At 42.5% G+C, this 18,636-nt stretch overlaps 2 pseudogenes; both read left to right on the top strand.

Moving 5' to 3' along the window:
* The first annotated feature begins 11,595 nt into the window (after positions 1-11,595).
* LOC146046464 (5S ribosomal RNA) lies at positions 11,596-11,714 on the top strand (annotated as a pseudogene).
* A 917-nt stretch (positions 11,715-12,631) lies between these two features.
* LOC146046563 (5S ribosomal RNA) lies at positions 12,632-12,750 on the top strand (annotated as a pseudogene).
* The last annotated feature ends 5,886 nt before the right edge of the window (positions 12,751-18,636 follow it).

Raw genomic sequence — 18,636 nt, 5'->3', positions numbered from 1 at the left:
CTGGTGGTGACTTACAGTATGCGCCTGAAATGGTGTAGAGGATTGTGGGATTATGTTGTTTCCTCCATAACATAGCTGTGAGGCGTAATGTCCCTTTTGATGAGTGGGAGGTACCATCTGAGCTGCAAGATGCTCCCCTGTGCCCATCCCGCTCCCCAGAAAGACGCAGGGGATACCAGCTGCGGGACTCTGTGGTCAGGCGGTTCTTCAGGTACATTTTTGAATGTTGCACAGACCATCCAAAATGTTGTCCAATTAAAGCAATCAAATAGGAAAAATATGTAATTATTGTGGTTTATGAAGGAAACATTAGGCACCATGGCCTATTAATGCACAATGCTATTGCATTATTTTTAATGTTTGAAGTGTATTGGTTTGACACCAATATTGGAGTTAACATTTATACCTGGAGAGGCGCTGGTCGGATCTGCGCCGATGCCAGCCTGACCTTCTACAGCGTCTAAGGCGCCAGATTGCTAGATGTGAGTTTTTATGCACACATTACATATTTACCAGTGAATGATTTAACTAAATTATTTATGTAAATGTTGTTAAATGGCTGTTGATGAGTTTAAAATGGCATACACTATATGTGTGTTACTTCCTCTTTGACATGCTGTCATGTGGATATAATTTGTTATTTTTTTTTTTCATTGTGATCCATAATTGACACTCATCCTTCTAATTTCGTGAACGAGCAAGGCAGGCCCGGGAGGAGGAGGGGGCGGAGCAGGGCCAAGAGGAGGAGGAGGCGGAGCAGGGCCAAGAGGAGGAGGAGGCGGAGCAGGGTCTGGAGGAAATGGAGGCGGAGCAGGGCCAGGAGGACGCGGATGCAGAACAGGGCCAGGAGGAAGGGGAGGAGGTCGCCCTGGAGGAGGAGGAGGCCTGTGAGGTTGCGCAGGAGGAGGAGGCCTGTGAGTTTGTGCTGGAGGAGTCCCCTCAGGAGGTGGAGGTGGCTGAAAGTGGTAGGTATACATAATGCATAATTATTGACTTTTTGGCTACTGTTTATTATGTAGCACTGCTGAATTATTTGTGTTTTACTAATGTAAAAAGTATGAAAACTAAGTGGGTAACAACAGACACACTTAGGGGTTAGATAGGGTGACCAAATCATCACTATCATCCAGAACACATCTTAATTACACTGGTTCTGGGGATGGCTTTCACCTCGATTTAAACTGCCACAGAACCTGTGTACTTAATATGTATCCCGGATTAAAGGGATGACTTGGTCACCTTAGGGTTACAGGCCCCTGCTGCAAGCGTACAATCTGTAGCCTCATATAGGTGATTAGAGTTTATAGTTGATTTTTATTTCTAAACAAGAATAACTATGGCATAAATGGAGTATGGACAGGCCTGGGTTATAATGGAGTCACAAGTGGTGAGTGCCCCTGGGCCCTCCTCTAGCTAGAGTCCCCCTGTGGTTGGCATGTATTTTTGTCCAAACAATTTTTTTTTTTTAAATTTAACAATGTTTTTGGCCATGGGAGTGGGTTAGTGCTGCAGCTTCACCTAACTGGCAATATGACAATGATTAATGGAGCAGAACATCGGCAGCAAAGCCATCCGTTATTGCACACGTTTACTGTGCATTATTGAGAGTTGAGTAAGTTCCATGCCACGTTGCAGCAGAGAACATACAGTAGGCTGAGAGGTTTTTGATGAGTTGAGATTGGTGGAGCTCATTACATGCTTCTCAGGTCCAAGGACAAAAGCTGCAGCAGCTTACTCATGGGTGGGTTTGGATTCAGAGGGAACACTATGACTGTGAGGTCTCCTACAGAGTAAGGGGTAGAGGCTTCCAAAACAGGCTTCTCATGTGGTATGTATGCATGTATGTATGTACGTACGTGTGTGTCATATATATCTATATATCTATATATCTATATATATATAGATATATATATATCTATATATATATATATCTATATATATATAGATATATATATATATATATATATATATATATATATATATATATATATATGTAAACAATGAATGTGTGGCGCCACCTGTGAGTCCTCAGTCCAGGTACCACTTTTTTCAACTTTGTCCAATAAATGCTTTTACTTTTTATACGTAACTGTTGACATAAATTATTTTTTATCATATCCATAGTGAACTTTATACCGTGTTCTAGGTCCACTGCAATTAGTCGCCGCATCTTCATTCATTGAACATACAGTAGGAGCAAGTTTCATCTTTGCTCCTTTGCCCATGACTAGCCATGGCTAGCCATGGCTATTCTATTGTTCTCAGCTGCAATACGTATTGTATTGCAGCTGAGAACAATAGAATAGCCATGGCTAGCCATGGCTAGCCATGGCCAAAGGAGCAAAGATGAAACTTGCTCCTACTGTATATATATATATATATATATATATGTATATATATATATATTTCTATATATATTCTGTGCTGGCTCCGGCACTCTGCTGTCCCCCTGGACTCACTTGCTCTGGTGCCTTCAGGTGTAGCCGCTTGGGTCCACTAGCATACAACAAAGATATTGCGAGCGGCACTCAGAGACTGGATACACGAAGTAACACTGCAAATATGTGTTTAATGCAAACTTCAACGTTTCGGGGCGCTGGTCCCCTTCGTCAGGATAAACACAAGGTGTCACACACAAGATATTTATAGAAAAGACTTACCCCCCTTCTAATCACTGCTGCCCCTCCTGCTGCTCTGGTTCACCTGGCAGTGCAGCACGATGTCCATTCCCCCGTACTGCAGTTTCCTGTTTCCGGAGGAAACGTGTCATCCTCTCCCTGCCGGTCACCTGGCAGTGCAGCACGATGTCCATTCCCCCATACTGCAGTTTCCTGTTTCCGGAGGAAACGTGTCATCCTCTCCCTGCCGGTTCCCATGGCAACGTTCGGGTTAACAATCTGAAATAACCACATAATAAACATTAAAACCGCAATTATATGCTGTGTCATTATTCATTGTTTACAAAGTGCTTAATGTAAGTGATTTGTTGCATCAGTGCTCATGTTTTTACAAAAAGAGGCTGTACTGCTTAAGCCTGGACGACGGCTGAAGTAGCCGATATTGTGCTGAAACAAAACTATCGGTTAGTGCATACATATATATGAAGTTACATTTTGCTTCCCTCATGGTTCCCCTGTTTGGGCTATTTAGTCCCAAATTGGAATATGGTGGGGCTCATCCCACCCGCAACTATTGTGCTGGAGGCATGGTCGACATGCTGTGTCGCCACTCCCCTCCTACACTTGGTGGTTTTCTTTTGTCTACCCCGATTATTTTAAGGGACACACTGTTTATGATCACTGGTGACCAGCTGGCATTTACAAGTGGGGGGACCTGTCAGGGTGAGCATAGAAAGATGGTAATTAGATGAAATTAATCAACCCCAAGTGCTCATTGAGTCCCTTGGGGCGCATGGTACCCAATCTGTAAATCCATCGGGTTTCCAAACGCAATAGGGCTTTTCCCCTGTCACCCCTTCTCAGGCTTGGGGGGACATGGTCAATTATCTTGTATTTTAACATGGCCATGCTATGTTTGGCCACCACGAAGTGCTTGGCTACCGGTTGCTCGCCAGCGCCAGCACTGAGTGCTGCCCTAATTGCTTGTCTATGCTGTGCCATGCGGACCTTAAATTGGCATTCCGTTTTGCCAACGTAGTAAAGTCCGCATGGACACAAAATAACATAGACCACAAAGCGACTGGTGCATGTGAGGGGCCAGTTAATTTTAAACCTTTTCCCCGTGTAGGGGTGTCTGATAGAATCCCCAGTCTCCATGTAACTGCAAGTCGTGCAGTTGATACACTTGAAGCATCCATTGCCCCTTTGCAAAAAATGGGTGGGTTTGGGTTTCTTGAATTTAGATAAGTCTGTTTTGACCACTAGATCCCGTATATTTTTGCCCCTGGAATAACTGGGCATTAGACGTTTACTGGCTAGCTCTTTTAAATCCCTATCTGTGGTGATGATTGGCCATAGTTCTTTGGCCCTTTTAGATGTGTGTCTGCTGTTTATATTAAATTGGTTCACCCATGGATAAGGAGGCTCTGATTTCTCAATTTTTTTGGGAATTAGTAATTCTGCTCGTGGTCTTGCACTGGCCCGCTGCCGTGCTTTTACAAGCTCCCCGGGGGGTATCCCCTCTGTTGGAATTTCAGGGTCATGGCATCCAGTTGGTGTTCCCTTTCTGATGCCTCACTGTTGGTCCGACACACCCGTATAAACTGAGACATGGGTAACCCCTTCACTGTTGCCCTGGGGTGGAAACTCTCATGCCTAAGCATGGTGTTTCGGTCAGTTGGCTTAGTGTATAAGCTAGTGGCCAATTCTTTCTCTTTTTTTGTGATCTTGATATCGAGAAAGCAGATCTCGTTTTGGTCATGCAGCATGGTGAGTTTAATGGGACTGGCTGATCTATTGTGGGCCTCGACTGTGCTAACCAGCCTTTCTACTGGGCCCTGCCACAAAATCAAAATGTCGTCGATGAAACGAAAATATAACCATACATGCTGGACCGTTTCCTGGAGGACAAAGAACAGGTCGCGCTCGGTCTCCCACATGTAGGTGTTCGCAAACGTGGGAGCCACCGAAGACCCCATCGCACAACCTGTCCTCTGCCTCCAGAACATGCTGTCAAATAAAAAATAATTATGAGATAACGTAAATTCAAGCAATTGTAACACAAACTCCACATCTGGGCCCCTGTAGTGGGGGTTCCCCGTGATGAGGCGTCTCATAGCCTGCACACCCTCCCTATGTGGGATGCAGGTGTACAGGCTAGTGACGTCAATGGTAGCCATGGTGAGGTCCACCGGTGCTTCAGGCATGGTGGTCAATTTTTGTAATAACATGGAAGAGTCCCGTAGATGGGTGGGCGTGTGCTGGATGCACGGCTGGAAATATGCGTCCAAGAATATGGCTACCGGTTCGCAAAGCGACCCCCTGGCCGATATGATTGGTCGACCAGGAGGCCGCGTTGCGTGCTTGTGTATCTTGGGTATTGAGTAAAAAATAGGCACTGTTGGATGCTCAGTGTACAATTTATTGTGAATCGTGGGTGATATTACACCGTCCTTGACGGCCTCCTGCAATATAGTCGCCAGTGACTTCTGGTACCCATCCGTGGGGTCCCCACTGAATTTCTCATATGTCGACTCATCCCCTAGGAGACGGTGACATTCCTCTACATAGTCAGCGGTGTCCTGTATGACGATGGAGCCGCCCTTGTCGGCTCCCCGTATAATAATGTCCTGCCTTTTGCTCAGGTCTTTCAGGGCTTGGTTTTGCTGGTACGTAAAATTATGGTGAGTCTTAGGGTAGGGTGGATGTCCCTCTTTTTCCACCAGTCGGTGGTAGGTTTTGATCGAGGCATTATTGGAAATTGGGTCAAAGCATGATTTGGGACCCAGTTTTTGTATCCTGGGTGGCAGTTCTTCTCCTTGCTTGGTCGGAGGGTTTTTGGAAAAGTGTTCCTTGATCTTCAGGCCCCTCTGTAGTTTGTATGTGTCGATTGCCCACTGAAACTCATCCACCTGCTGTGTGGGGATAAAGGAGAGTCCTTTGCTTAGGACCTCATGTTCAGTGGGTGTGAGTGGCTTTGAGGATAAATTAAATATTACGCTTATTTCCCCTTGGGAGGCTTTGCTCCTTTCCTGCCTCCACCTCTGCCCGCCACGACGGGTGCGCTTCGGCCTCTTCCCCGGGCCTGCTGGCCTGCCCGGGTCTTTACCCCTAAAGGGGTCATCTGTGATGTTAAGGGTGTAGGTCCTGCTCCGACGTCATCGGTTTCACTTGCCGAGGTACTGGCAATGTCAGGTTGGTGAGTACGGCGACCGGCAGGGAGAGGATGACACGTTTCCTCCGGAAACAGGAAACTGCAGTACGGGGGAATGGACATCGTGCTGCACTGCCAGGTGAACCAGAGCAGCAGGAGGGGCAGCAGTGATTAGAAGGGGGGTAAGTCTTTTCTATAAATATCTTGTGTGTGACACCTTGTGTTTATCCTGACGAAGGGGACCAGCGCCCCGAAACGTTGAAGTTTGCATTAAACACATATTTGCAGTGTTACTTCGTGTATCCAGTCTCTGAGTGCCGCTCGCAATATCTTTGTTATTTCTATATATAGATATTTTTCACTTGCAAAAGGTAAATACTGTATATTATTGTAGTGTGCACATCCTTGCAAGACACAAATGTAATATAATTGTAGACCAAATAACATTATCCAAAAAACAAAATACACACACACTGTGTTTATAACTGTTGGTAAGTTTGCTTTAGTATGTGTTAGTAATAATTAGCACATTGAAGGTTATTGCATTTGACGTGCAATTATTATATAATATGCATACATAACACATAGGTAAAGGAGTAACAATGAATGAATAGCACTTCACATGATGTAAGGGTCAATGTGAAGTGGTAGTAATGAGTTTAAGTATCAATTAGAAATTAATGGATTACAATTACAAACAATCCATTTTTCATGAGGTTGCCTAATTGCATAAGTGTGTCATGTGGCAGATGTATGAGTTCAGATAACAGTGGTGACTTTTGCGGATATACCCCGCATCGGTGCGTACGGGCAGCTTCCCGTCCGTTCTGATGCTGTTAGACCATGCAGAATCTTTGTGTTGCCACGGCACACGCACGGTTTGGTTGTTGTCCGAAAACACACCCTCTTCTTTGAGAGTGAGTCCGTCCGAATGCGGAGGACCTGTGGGCGTTTGTTCTTACAATGTCCGCACAGCGTGGCGTTCGGTCAGCTCCGAAAGAATTCGGGACGGACCGCACCAACCAAAAAAAAGGCCCTAAGTATCGTCTGCGAACAGAAATATTTTCAGTTCTTCAGTATTTATTGTAATGCCCTTTATCTCAGAAGAGTTGCGAATCGCTATTGCGAGTGATTCTATGGTGATAATAAACAAAAGGGGGGAGAGGGGGCAGCCCTGTCAGGTACCTCTCCCAAGTCTAAAGGGTGCAGAAAGTACTCCATTACAGGCCACTGAAGATACAGGGTTTGAATATAGTGTCTGAATTATTTTAATAAAGGTAGGGGGGAAACCAAAGTTAGCTAGTGTTTTAAAAAGGCTTCTCATGTGGTATGTATGCATGTATGTATGTACGTACATGTGTGTCATATATATCTATCTATCTATATATATATAGATAGATATATATGTAAACAATGAATGTGTGGCGCCACCTGTGAGTCCTCAGTCCAGGTACCAATTTTTTCAACTTTGTCCAATAAATGCTTTTACTTTTTATACGTAACTGTTGACATAAATTATTTTTTATCATATCCATAGTGAACTTTATACCGTGTTCTAGGTCCACTGCAATTAGATAACTTTTTATTGTTTTTTTAACAAGTGCAGACCAGCACACTCAGTATATACTGTTTTTGAGCAATCAGTCGCCGCATCTTCATTCATTGAACACATATATATATATATATGTATATATATTTCTATATATAGATATTTTTCACTTGCAAAAGGTAAATACTGTATATTATTGTAGTGTGCACATCCTTGCAAGACACAAATGTAATATAATTATAGACCAAATAACATTATCCAAAAAACAAAATACACACACACTGTGTTTATAACTGTTGGTAAGTTTGCTTTAGTATGTGTTAGTAATAATTAGCACATTGAAGGTTATTGCATTTGACGTGCAATTATTATATAATATGCATACATAACACATAGGTAAAGGAGTAACAATGAATGAATAGCACTTCACATGATGTAAGGGTCAATGTGAAGTGGTAGTAATGAGTTTAAGTATCAATTAGGAATTAATTGATTACAATTACAAACAATCCATTTTTCATGAGGTTGCCTAATTGCATAAGTGTGTCATGTGGCAGATGTACTGTATGAGTTCAGATAACAGTGGTGACTTTTGCGGATATACCCCGCATCGGTGCGTACGGGCAGCTTCCCGTCCGTTCTGATGCTGTTAGACCATGCAGAATCTTTGTGTTGCCACGGCACACGCAAGGTTTGGTTGTTGTCCGAAAACACACCCTCTTCTTTGAGAGTGAGTCCGTCCGAATGCGGAGGACCTGTGGGCGTTTGTTCTTACAATGGGGGTTATTCTAGTTCATTCTTTCTGACAAAATCCTTCTTAGATGGACAAAACCATGTGCACTGCGGGTGGGGCAGATGTAACTTGTGCAGAGAGAATTAAATTTGGGTGGGGTTTTTCTTCAAAGTGAGATCTATATTGCAGTGTAAAATCATGCAGTCAGTATTTTCCCTGCACAGAAACAAAATAACTCACCCAAATCTAATTCTCTCTGCACATGTTACATCTGCCCCCCTGCAGTGCACATGGTTTTGTCCATCTAAGAAGGATTTTGTCAGAAAGAATGAACTAGAATAAACCCCAATGTCCGCACAGCGTGGCGTTCGGTCAGCTCCGAAAGAATTCGGGACGGACCGCACCAACCAAAAAAAAGGCCCTAAGTATCGTCTGCGAACAGAAATATTTTAAGTTCTTCAGTATTTATTGTAATGCCCTTTATCTCAGAAGAGTTGTGAATCGCTATTGCGAGTGATTCTATGGTGATAATAAACAAAAGGGGGGAGAGGGGGCAGCCCTGTCGGGTACCTCTCCCAAGTCTAAAGGGTGCAGAAAGTACTCCATTACAGGCCACTGAAGATATAGGCCACTGAAGATATAGGTAGGGGGGAAACCAAAGTTAGCTAGTGTTTTAAAAAGATGTGGCCATAAGACCATATCAAAGGCCTTCTCCGCGTCGAGCGTCAAGACCATGTTTGGCTCCGACGCCGACGCGGAGGAGACTCCGGCCTCTTGAACAGCAGCCAAAACTCGACATACATTTGCCACTGAGTGGCGTCCTGTCACGAAGCCTGTCTGATTTTTATGTATAATATTAGCTAGTATAGGGTTAATTCTTTCCGCAATTATTTTACTAAATAATTTGTGTGAAGACCCCAGGCTCATATGTGCAATTAACTTTGCCTCGTGTAATTTCCGCCTTGAGAAAGGCAGCATTTACAGCTGTGCACGGCGTCCCGGGGCCACTCGGTTCTCGGATCACACAGCAAAGCACGCAAGGTACAACGGCACCTTTATTACATAAAGACTAAATCAAACATGTAAACCATAACAACACTATGTACATACTGTATATATACAGGTAGCATTAACATAGAACACAGTTATGAATAGACCAATATGACTAGAACCACACAAAGCAAGAACCCCTGCCCCTATACCGGAAATATCCACCTCAGGGAATACTTGCGTCTGCTGGATGTTGGTCGCTGGGAGGGCATACTGCAAGTGGAGATAGATAATAAAGCTATAACTATATGTAGTGTGTATGCACCCACACAATATAAAAAAATCATTTTTTGTTCAGTTATAGGCCAAACTACATACGTATGACCTGAGCTCATTGATAATATGTGGAGATCTTAATTTAATATCCTATCCTTTAATGGATCGCTCCCCTCTTCCAAAGCACCCAAGGCCACTCCCGTATCTAATACAGTCTATAAATCTGATCGATAGCTGGAGAAGTCTAAATCCTTTAGAAAGGGACTTTACCTGCTTGTCTCTGACCCATAAAACCTGGACCAGGATAGACTATATTCTTATAGCAGAATCTTACCCATACTTACCTCATCCACTATATACCCACCATTATTGTCAGATCATGGTCTAATAACTATTACCATTGCTTTACAGAGTAAGGAAAGACTACAAACACAATGGAGGTTCCCCTCCTACATTTCGCAATCTTGAGGCATGTGTGATTTATTACAAAAAGTGTGGTCTCAATATACCATTGAGAATGCAGAGTGTAGACTAGAAAAACCCATCCTCTATTGGCAAACAGCGAAAGCTGTCCTAAGGGGAGAAGTGACTGCATATGTCTCGAGAATGAAAAAGTGTCAGACAGGCAGGTATAGAGAGCTCCAAATGCAACTAACTAACTATTTTCAGGAGTTTAAAAGAGAAAAAGATGATACTTAAATAAGTATAATCAGGCGCACCCACTAATTATTCAAAAAATTGATTTTTTTATAAACCCTGTATTAGTTATATCAGTTACTGCCTTTTGGAGCAAAAGTGTCATTGTCTCCTTAATCGCAGTCACCAATTCAGCATACGATATGGCTAAAGTACCTGCAGCATTTGTAGTGGAGTCCGAGTCTGAATCATGTTCAGTAATGGGTTTCTTGGCTGCCGGGGTGCCTAGGGCGTTGTCTGTCTCTGGCGCCATACTGTGCTCTCCCCATCGCTTCTCCTGGCGCTCCTGTTGTGGCAGCTGCGGCGTCTTAGGAGAGGATTTTAAAACTGCAGGGGGTCCCAGAAATTTGTTCATGCTTGCAGGACACTGCCGTGGGGATCTTGAGCGAGTTCTGCGTTGTGCAGACAGCTTGCGGGTGTACTGGGATCCAGCGGGTATTGGAGCAGTATGGAGGAGCTGCTCACTCTAGGATGCTGGAAACGGAAGTCCAGTGTTGTGCCTGGTTAGTAGTTTTAGTTGAGACCAGCTGCTAATACCAGGTCCTGTAGGTCTGTTTATGTTACTAACACTTTATTTATTTTTCTCCAACAATACAGTTTGGAAACTTTTTCAGTAGATCACTTGTAGATATTAGTATAAGAGGGCAAAAAGGGTTAATCCATCACCCACAGCCATACCACACTGGATAGGACTGACCTTGGCAGCTAAGCAGTGTTGGACCTGGTAAGTACTCGTATTGGAGACCATATGGAAACACCAGGTGTTGTCTGTATTTTGACATTATGGCAAATGCTTTTTTTCCCAGCTTTTCAAATAGGAAATTTTTGCTTTGGATTACTAGTAGAGAGAAGTGGATTAGGTCGAAAAGACACAATATCCCTCATCTAAATCTTTACCACACTGCTTAGGCCCAACTCCATCTGCTTTTGGCAGCTAAACAGTGTTGTCCCTGGTTAGTAGTTTTAGTTGAGAACACCTGCTAATACCAGGTCCTGTAGGTCTTTTTATATTACCAACACATGTATTTTTTTTTCTCCAACAATACAGTTTGGAAACTTTTTCAGTAGATTACTTGTAGAGAGAAATTTAAGAGGGCAAAAAGGGGCTTGTCCTTCATCTACAGCCATACCAGACAGGATCGGCCCAATCTCGTCTGATCTTGGCAGCTAAGCATTGTTGGGTCTTGTTAGTACTCGTATGGGAGACCACATGGGAACACCAGGTGTTGCAGGTGTTTTGACATTACTCTCAAATGTAAATTTTTCCCCAGCTGTTCAAATTGGAAATTTTTGCTTTGGATTACTAGTACAGAGAAGTGGAAGAGGTCAAAAAGACACAATATCCCTCATCTAACTCTTTACCACACTGCTTAGGCCCAATTCCATCTGCTTTTAGCAGCTAAACAGTGTTGTGCGTGGAAAGTATGTTTTAGTTAAGACGACCTGCTAATACCAGATCCTGTAAGTCTTTTTACATGACTAACACATTTTTTTTTTCTCCAACAATACAGTTTGGAAACTTTTTCAGTAGATTACTTGTAGATTGTAGTATAAGAGGGCAAAAAAGGGATTATTCTTCACGTACAGCCATACTACACTGGATAGTATCAATCTCATCTGATCTTGACAGCTAAGCAGTGTTGGGCCTGGTTAGTACTTGGATGGGAGACCGCATGGGACCTTCAGGTGTTGTAGGTATTTTGACATTATGGCAAATGCTTTCTTTCCCCCAGCTATTCAAATTGGAAATTTTTGCTTTGGATTACTAGTAGAGATAAGTGGAAGAGGTCTAAAAGACACAATATCCCTCATCTAAATCTTTACCACACTGCTTAGGCACAATTCCATCTGCTTTTGGCAGCTAAACAGTGTTGTGCCTGGTTAGTAGTCTTAGTTGAGACCACATGCTAATACCAGGCCCTGTAGTTATATTTTTATTACTAACAAATGATTTTTTTCTCGAACAATACAGTTTGGAAACTTTGTTGTGCCTGGTTAGTAGTTTTGGTTGAGACCACATGCTAATACCAGGTCCTGTAGGTCTTTTTATATTTCCAACACATGATTTTTTCTCCAACAATACAGTTTGGAAACTTTTTCAGTAGATTACTTGTAGATAGAAATTTAAGAGGGCAAAAATGGCCCTGTCCTTCATCTACAGCAATACCAGACTGGATAGGCCCATTCTCGTCTTATATTGGCAGCTAAGCAGTGTTGGCCTTGGATAACACTTGAATGGGAGACCACATGGGAACACCAGCTGTTGCGGGTATTTTGACATTACTGGCAAATGCCTTTTTTCCCCAGCTATTCAAAATGGATTTTTTTTTCTTTGGATTACTAGTAGAGAGAAGTGGAAGAGGTCAAAAAGACACAATACCCTCATCTAAATCTTTACCACACTGCTTTGGCCCAATTCCATCTGCTTTTGGCAGCTAAATAGTGTTGTGCCTGGTTAGTAGTCTTAATAGAGACCAACTGCTAATACCAGGCCCTGTAGTTCTTTTTATATTACTAACACATGATTTTTTGTCTCCAACAATACAGTTTGGAAACTTTTTCTGTAGATTACTTGTAGATAGAAATTTAAGAGGGCAAAAATTGTCCTGTCCTTCATTTGCAGCCATACCAGACTTCATAGGCCCAATCTCGTCTGATCTTTGCATCTAAGCAGTGTTGGACCTGGTTAGTACATGGATGGGAGACCACATGGGAACACCAGTTGTTGCAGGTATTTTGACATTACTCTCAAATGCTATTCTTTCCCCAGCTGTTCAAATTGGAAATTTTTGCTTTGGATTACTAGTAGAGAGAAGTGGAAGAGGTCAAAAAGACACAATATCCCTCATCTAAATCTTTACAACACTGCTTATGCCCAATTCCATCTGCTTTTGGCACCGAAACAGTGTTGTGCCTGGTTAGTAGTTTTAGATGAGACCACCTGCTAATATCATATCCTGTAGGTCTTTTTACATTACTAACACATATTTATTTTTCTTCAACAATACAGTTTGGAAACTTTTTCAGTTGATTACTTGTAGATCGTAGTATAAGAGGGCAAAAAAGGGAGTATTCTTAGCCTACGGCCATAGTACAGTGGATAGGCCTGATCTTGACAGCTAAGCAGTGTTGGGCCTGGTTAGTACTTGGATGGGAGACCACATGGGACCATCAGGTCTTGTAGGTATTTTGACATTACTAGGCAAATGCTTTTTTCCCCTAGCTATTCAAATTGGAAATGTTTGCTTTGGATTACTAGTAGAGAGAAGTGGAAGAGGTCAAAAAGACACAATATCCCTCATCTATTAAGAGGGGAAAAAAAGGATTTGTTCGTGACCTACATCCCTACCAGCCTGGATAGGCCCCATCTCGTCTGATCTTTGCAGCTAAGCATTGCTGGGTCTGGTTAGTACTTGGATGTGCGACCACATGGAAACACAAGCTGTTGCAGTTTTTTTGAGATTACTCTCAAATGCTATTTTTCCCCCCAGCAATTCAAATTTGAAATTATTGCTTTGGATTACTAGTAGAGAGAAGTGGAAGAGGTCAAAAAGACACAATATCCTCATCTAAATCTTTACCACACTGCTTTGGCCCAATTCCATCTGCTTTTGGCAGCTAAATAGTGTTGTGCCTGGTTAGTAGTCTTAATAGAGACCAACTGCTAATACCAGGCCCTGTAGTTCTTTTTATATTACTAACACATGCTTTTTCCCCCAACAATACAGTTTGGGAAGTTTTTCAGTAGATTACTAGTAGATAGAAATTTAAGAGGGCAAAAATGGCTCTGTCTTTCACCTATAGCAATAACAGACTGGACAGGCCCATTCTCGCCTGGTCTTGGCAGCTAAGCATTGTTGGTCTTGGGTATCACTTGAATGGGAGACCACATGGGAACACCAGGTGTTGCTGGTATTTTGACATTACTGGCAAATGCCTTTTTTTCCCCAGCTATTCAAAATGGATTTTTTTTCTTTGGAGAGAAGTTGACGAGGTCAAAAAGAGACAATATCCCTCATCTAAATCTTTACCACACTGCTTAGGCCCAATTCCATCTGCTTTTGGCAGCTAAACAGTGTTGTGCCTGGTTAGTAGTCTTAGTTGAGACCACCTGCTAATACCAGGCCCTGTAGTTATTTTTATATTAATAACAAATTATTTTTTTCTCAAACAATACAGTTTGGAAACTTTTTCAGTAGATTACTTGTAGATAGAAATTTAAGAGGGCAAAAATGGGCCTGCCCTTCATCTACAGCCATACCAGACTGGATAGGCCCAATGTCGTCTTATCTTGACAGTTTAGCAGTGTTGGGCCTGGTTAGTACTTGGATGGGAGACCACATGGCACCATCAGGTGTTGTAGGTTTTTTGACATTACTGGCAAATCCTTTTTTCCCCCAGCCATTCAAATTGGAAATGTTTGCTTTGGATTACTAGTAGAGAGGAGTGGAAAAGGTCAAAAAGACACAATGGGTGAGATTTAATAGGATGAGAGATTCAGAAAGTGAGAGATTTGGGGAGAAATCTCCAGGTTTTTTTAAAGCGGCAATCATTTACACTCCAATACCAGTTTGGTTTTGAAGTGTAAAAGATTGCCACTTTAAAAAAACTGGAGATTTCTCACCAAATCTCTCACTTTCTGAATCTCTCATCCTATTAAATCTCACCCTATATCCCTCATCAAAATCTTTACCACATTGCTTAGGCCCAATTCCATCTGCTTTTGGCACCTAAACAGTGTTGTGCCTGGTTAGTAGTTTTAGTTGAGACCACCTGCTAATACCAGGTCCTGTAGGTCTGTTTATATTACTAACACATAATTTTTTTTTTTTTCTCCAGCAATACAGTTTGGAAACTTTTTCAGTAGATCACTTAGTATAACAGGGCAAGAAAGGGTTAATCCATCACCTACAGCCATACCACACTGGATAGGCCTGATTTCTGCAGTTAAGCAGTGTTGGGCCTGGTAAGTACTCGTATGGGAGACCATATGGAAACACCAGGTGTTGTATGTATTTTGGCATTATGGCAAATGCTTTTTTTCCCCAGCTTTTCAAATAGAAAATTTTTGCTTTGGATTACTAGTAGAGAGAAGTGGAAGAGGTCAAAAAGACACAATATCCCTCATCTAAATCTTTACCACATTGCTTAGGCCCAATTCCATCTGCTTTTGGCAGCTAAACAGTGTTGTGCCTGGTTAGTAGTCTTAGTTGAGACCACCTGCTAATACCAGGCCCTGTAGTTCTTTTTATATTACTAACAATTGATTTTTTTTCTCCAACAATACAGTTTGGAAACTTTTTCAGTAGATTACTTGTAGATAGAAATTTAAGAGGGCAAAAATGGACCTTTTCTTCATTTACAGCCATACCAGACTGGATAGGCCCAATCTCATCTGATCTTGGCAGCTAAGCAGTGATAGGCGGGGTTATCAATTGAATGGAAGACAACATGGGAACACCACATACCTCCCAACATGACCCTCTCCAGGAGGGACACAATGCTCTGCTCCTGCACTTCCCTCTTAATGTATGATTGCCATCACCTGTGTTGAAATAACTTTTTTTTAGCAATTTACCTGTTCAACACAGATGAAGGTAATCATATATTAAGAGAGAAGTGCAGGAGCAGAGCATTGTGTCCCTCCTGGAGAGGGTCATGTTGCGTGTATTTTGACATAGAATCAGATATATGTGATCACTCACATATATCTAGAGAGCGCCACACCAATGGATGTAATCAATATAGATTTATTACTTTTAAAATTATTATAAATCTCTCAATAAAATGTACAATTTAATAAGTACTCACAAAAAAATATATAAAAACACAATGGAATAACAATAGATTTGCATACACTCCTGATAAAGTCAATTTAAGGACTGTGTTTAAACAGTAGTATGTCCTTTGATTATCCCTTGATAGGGACTTAGAGCTTTTTAGACAATGATAGTTTCATTAAGGGTGATAGAACAGACCTCAATTTCTTTTTCTGTAGCCGATGGAATGAATTGATGGCAATCTCTATTCTGTGTGATTAACAGACAGCTCAAGCTCCCCTGTCAGCGGTCGCCGCCTGTTGACGATCCGCTGATGTGATGTTTGTACAGGGGGCGAGCCGTCCGTCTCCAGCAAGCTGTACAGATTAGCTGTATGCCGGGAATCACAATTAGTGACACGGTGCGGGACTCACCCAGGTTGGTGGAATTACCAGTCGGACGCCGGCTGTTGGTATATGCTGGAAACACTGGGGAGATCACCGCAGGAAGGCAGAAGGAAAAGCGGCTTGAAGATTGTGGAGGCAGGTGGTTGTATCTATCACTCAGTAGTAGCTGTAGGAGGTGTATAATAATTTTAAAAGTAATAAATCTATATTGATTACATCCATTGGTGTGGCGCTCTCTAGATATATGTGAGTGATCACATATATCTGATTCTATTATACTTGTCCCCCTACAAACCATCCAATTTGTAATTGGGAGCAGCCAACTACGCTTCTATATTCATTGATATTGGTATCAATACCATTTAAGAATCTAATAAGTTGTGTGCAATTCCCCTCTTTAAATACCATCCGTGTTTCTCCTCCCCTTTTTTCTATAAAAGGTGAGGTCACTCATTGCGCCCGATTGGTTTGGTTTTTCCAACCATAGTTGTTTGTATTTTGACATTACTGGCAAATGCCTTTTTCCCCCCAGCTATTCAAATTGGAAATTTTTGCTTTGGATTACTAGTAGAGAGAAGTGGAAGAGGTCAAAAAGACACAATATCCCTCATCTAAATCTTTACCACACTGCTTAGGCCCAATTCCATCTGATTTTGGCAGCTAAACAGTGTTGTGCCTGGTTAGTAGTCTTATTTGAGACCACCTGCTACTACCAGGCCCTGTAGTTCTTTTTATATTATTAACACAGAGAGTGACATTTAATAGGAGTCGATTTGAGTTTTTTAGCGATATTTTCGCATTGCTTTTTTTAGGGTGCGCAACGTCCCATTTTTCAATTTTTTTGGGGCGATAATTTGCACTTTCTAAAAGTGATTAAAAAAAAATCGCACTTAATTCGCATCCAGATGTTTTTGGACAGAAAAGTATACAAATCGCTTATTTAATGGCATGCGCAAACAGAACTCACACTTTTTTGGTCTATATAAATCGCACTTTTTTCAGACCAGGTTCTGATTGGTGATTTGGCCCACAACTAACTTTGGTCAAGTGCACTAATGGTCAATTTGATCACAGGTGTCCTCATTTTTACTCAGAAACTCCCCCACATATACCCCAACATCATTAAGGACACCTGTGAGGGTTTGAGAGATGGAGATTTCGCAGAGTAGTTTGGAGTTGGCTCTATGTGATTATGCCCATTTGGAGGAGCTGCGCAGGAGGAGGGAGGAAGCTGCACGCCAGATCCAGGTACCCCGACTACTGCGTGCTTCACATATGTATTGTGCTAGGCTGTACCTGGACTCCCTCTCGGATCAACAGGTTGTGGGGATGTTTCGCCTGAACCGCATTAACCTGTTGGACTTATATGAGCAGGTGAGAGATGATTTGGGGCGGGGGGGGGGGGGGGGGCAACTATGCCGTGTCTGGGCTGCAGAAATTAATGTGTGCCCTCTACTACTTGGCCACAGGCTCCACTTAGTCTGTGACCTCATGGTCCTTGGGGGTCTCACAAGGAAGGAGACACCCCCGCCCGTCTCCTTCCTTATTGTACAACCCCCAACTGGCTTCTTACTTGCCGTAAGAAGCCAACTGGCTTCTTACTTGCCGTAGAGGAGGTGCGCTGAAGCAGGCGGCCGCGGCAGCGTTATAATTAATTATAACGCTGCCGCGGCCGCCTGCTTCAGCGCGCCTCCTCTACGGCAAGTAAGAAGCCAGTTGGGGGTTGTACAATAAGGAAGGAGACGGGCGGGGGGTAGCGCCGTACAATTATAACACTGCCGCGGCCGCCTGCCTTTTCTCGAACAATACAGTTTGGAAACTTTGTTGTGCCTGGTTAGTAGTTTTGGTTGAGACCACATGCTAATACCAGGTCCTGTAGGTCTTTTTATATTTCCAACACATGATTTTTTCTCCAACAATACAGTTTGGAAACTTTTTCAGTAGATTACTTGTAGATAGAAATTTAAGAGGGCAAAAATGGCCCTGTCCTTCATCTACAGCAATACCAGACTGGATAGGCCCATTCTCGTCTTATATTGGCAGCTAAGCAGTGTTGGCCTTGGATAACACTTGAATGGGAGACCACATGGGAACACCAGCTGTTGCGGGTATTTTGACATTACTGGCAAATGCCTTTTTTCCCCAGCTATTCAAAATGGATTTTTTTTTCTTTGGATTACTAGTAGAGAGAAGTGGAAGAGGTCAAAAAGACACAATACCCTCATCTAAATCTTTACCACACTGCTTTGGCCCAATTCCATCTGCTTTTGGCAGCTAAATAGTGTTGTGCCTGGTTAGTAGTCTTAATAGAGACCAACTGCTAATACCAGGCCCTGTAGTTCTTTTTATATTACTAACACATGATTTTTTGTCTCCAACAATACAGTTTGGAAACTTTTTCTGTAGATTACTTGTAGATAGAAATTTAAGAGGGCAAAAATTGTCCTGTCCTTC

The sequence above is a fragment of the Crinia signifera genome, chromosome 11 (assembly GCF_055691185.1).
Source record: "Crinia signifera chromosome 11, ASM5569118v1, whole genome shotgun sequence".
In the NCBI taxonomy this organism is placed as follows: Eukaryota; Metazoa; Chordata; class Amphibia; order Anura; family Myobatrachidae; genus Crinia; species Crinia signifera.
The sequence above is the reverse complement of the archived record's forward strand: the minus strand, read 5'-3'. Positions and strand labels throughout refer to the sequence as shown.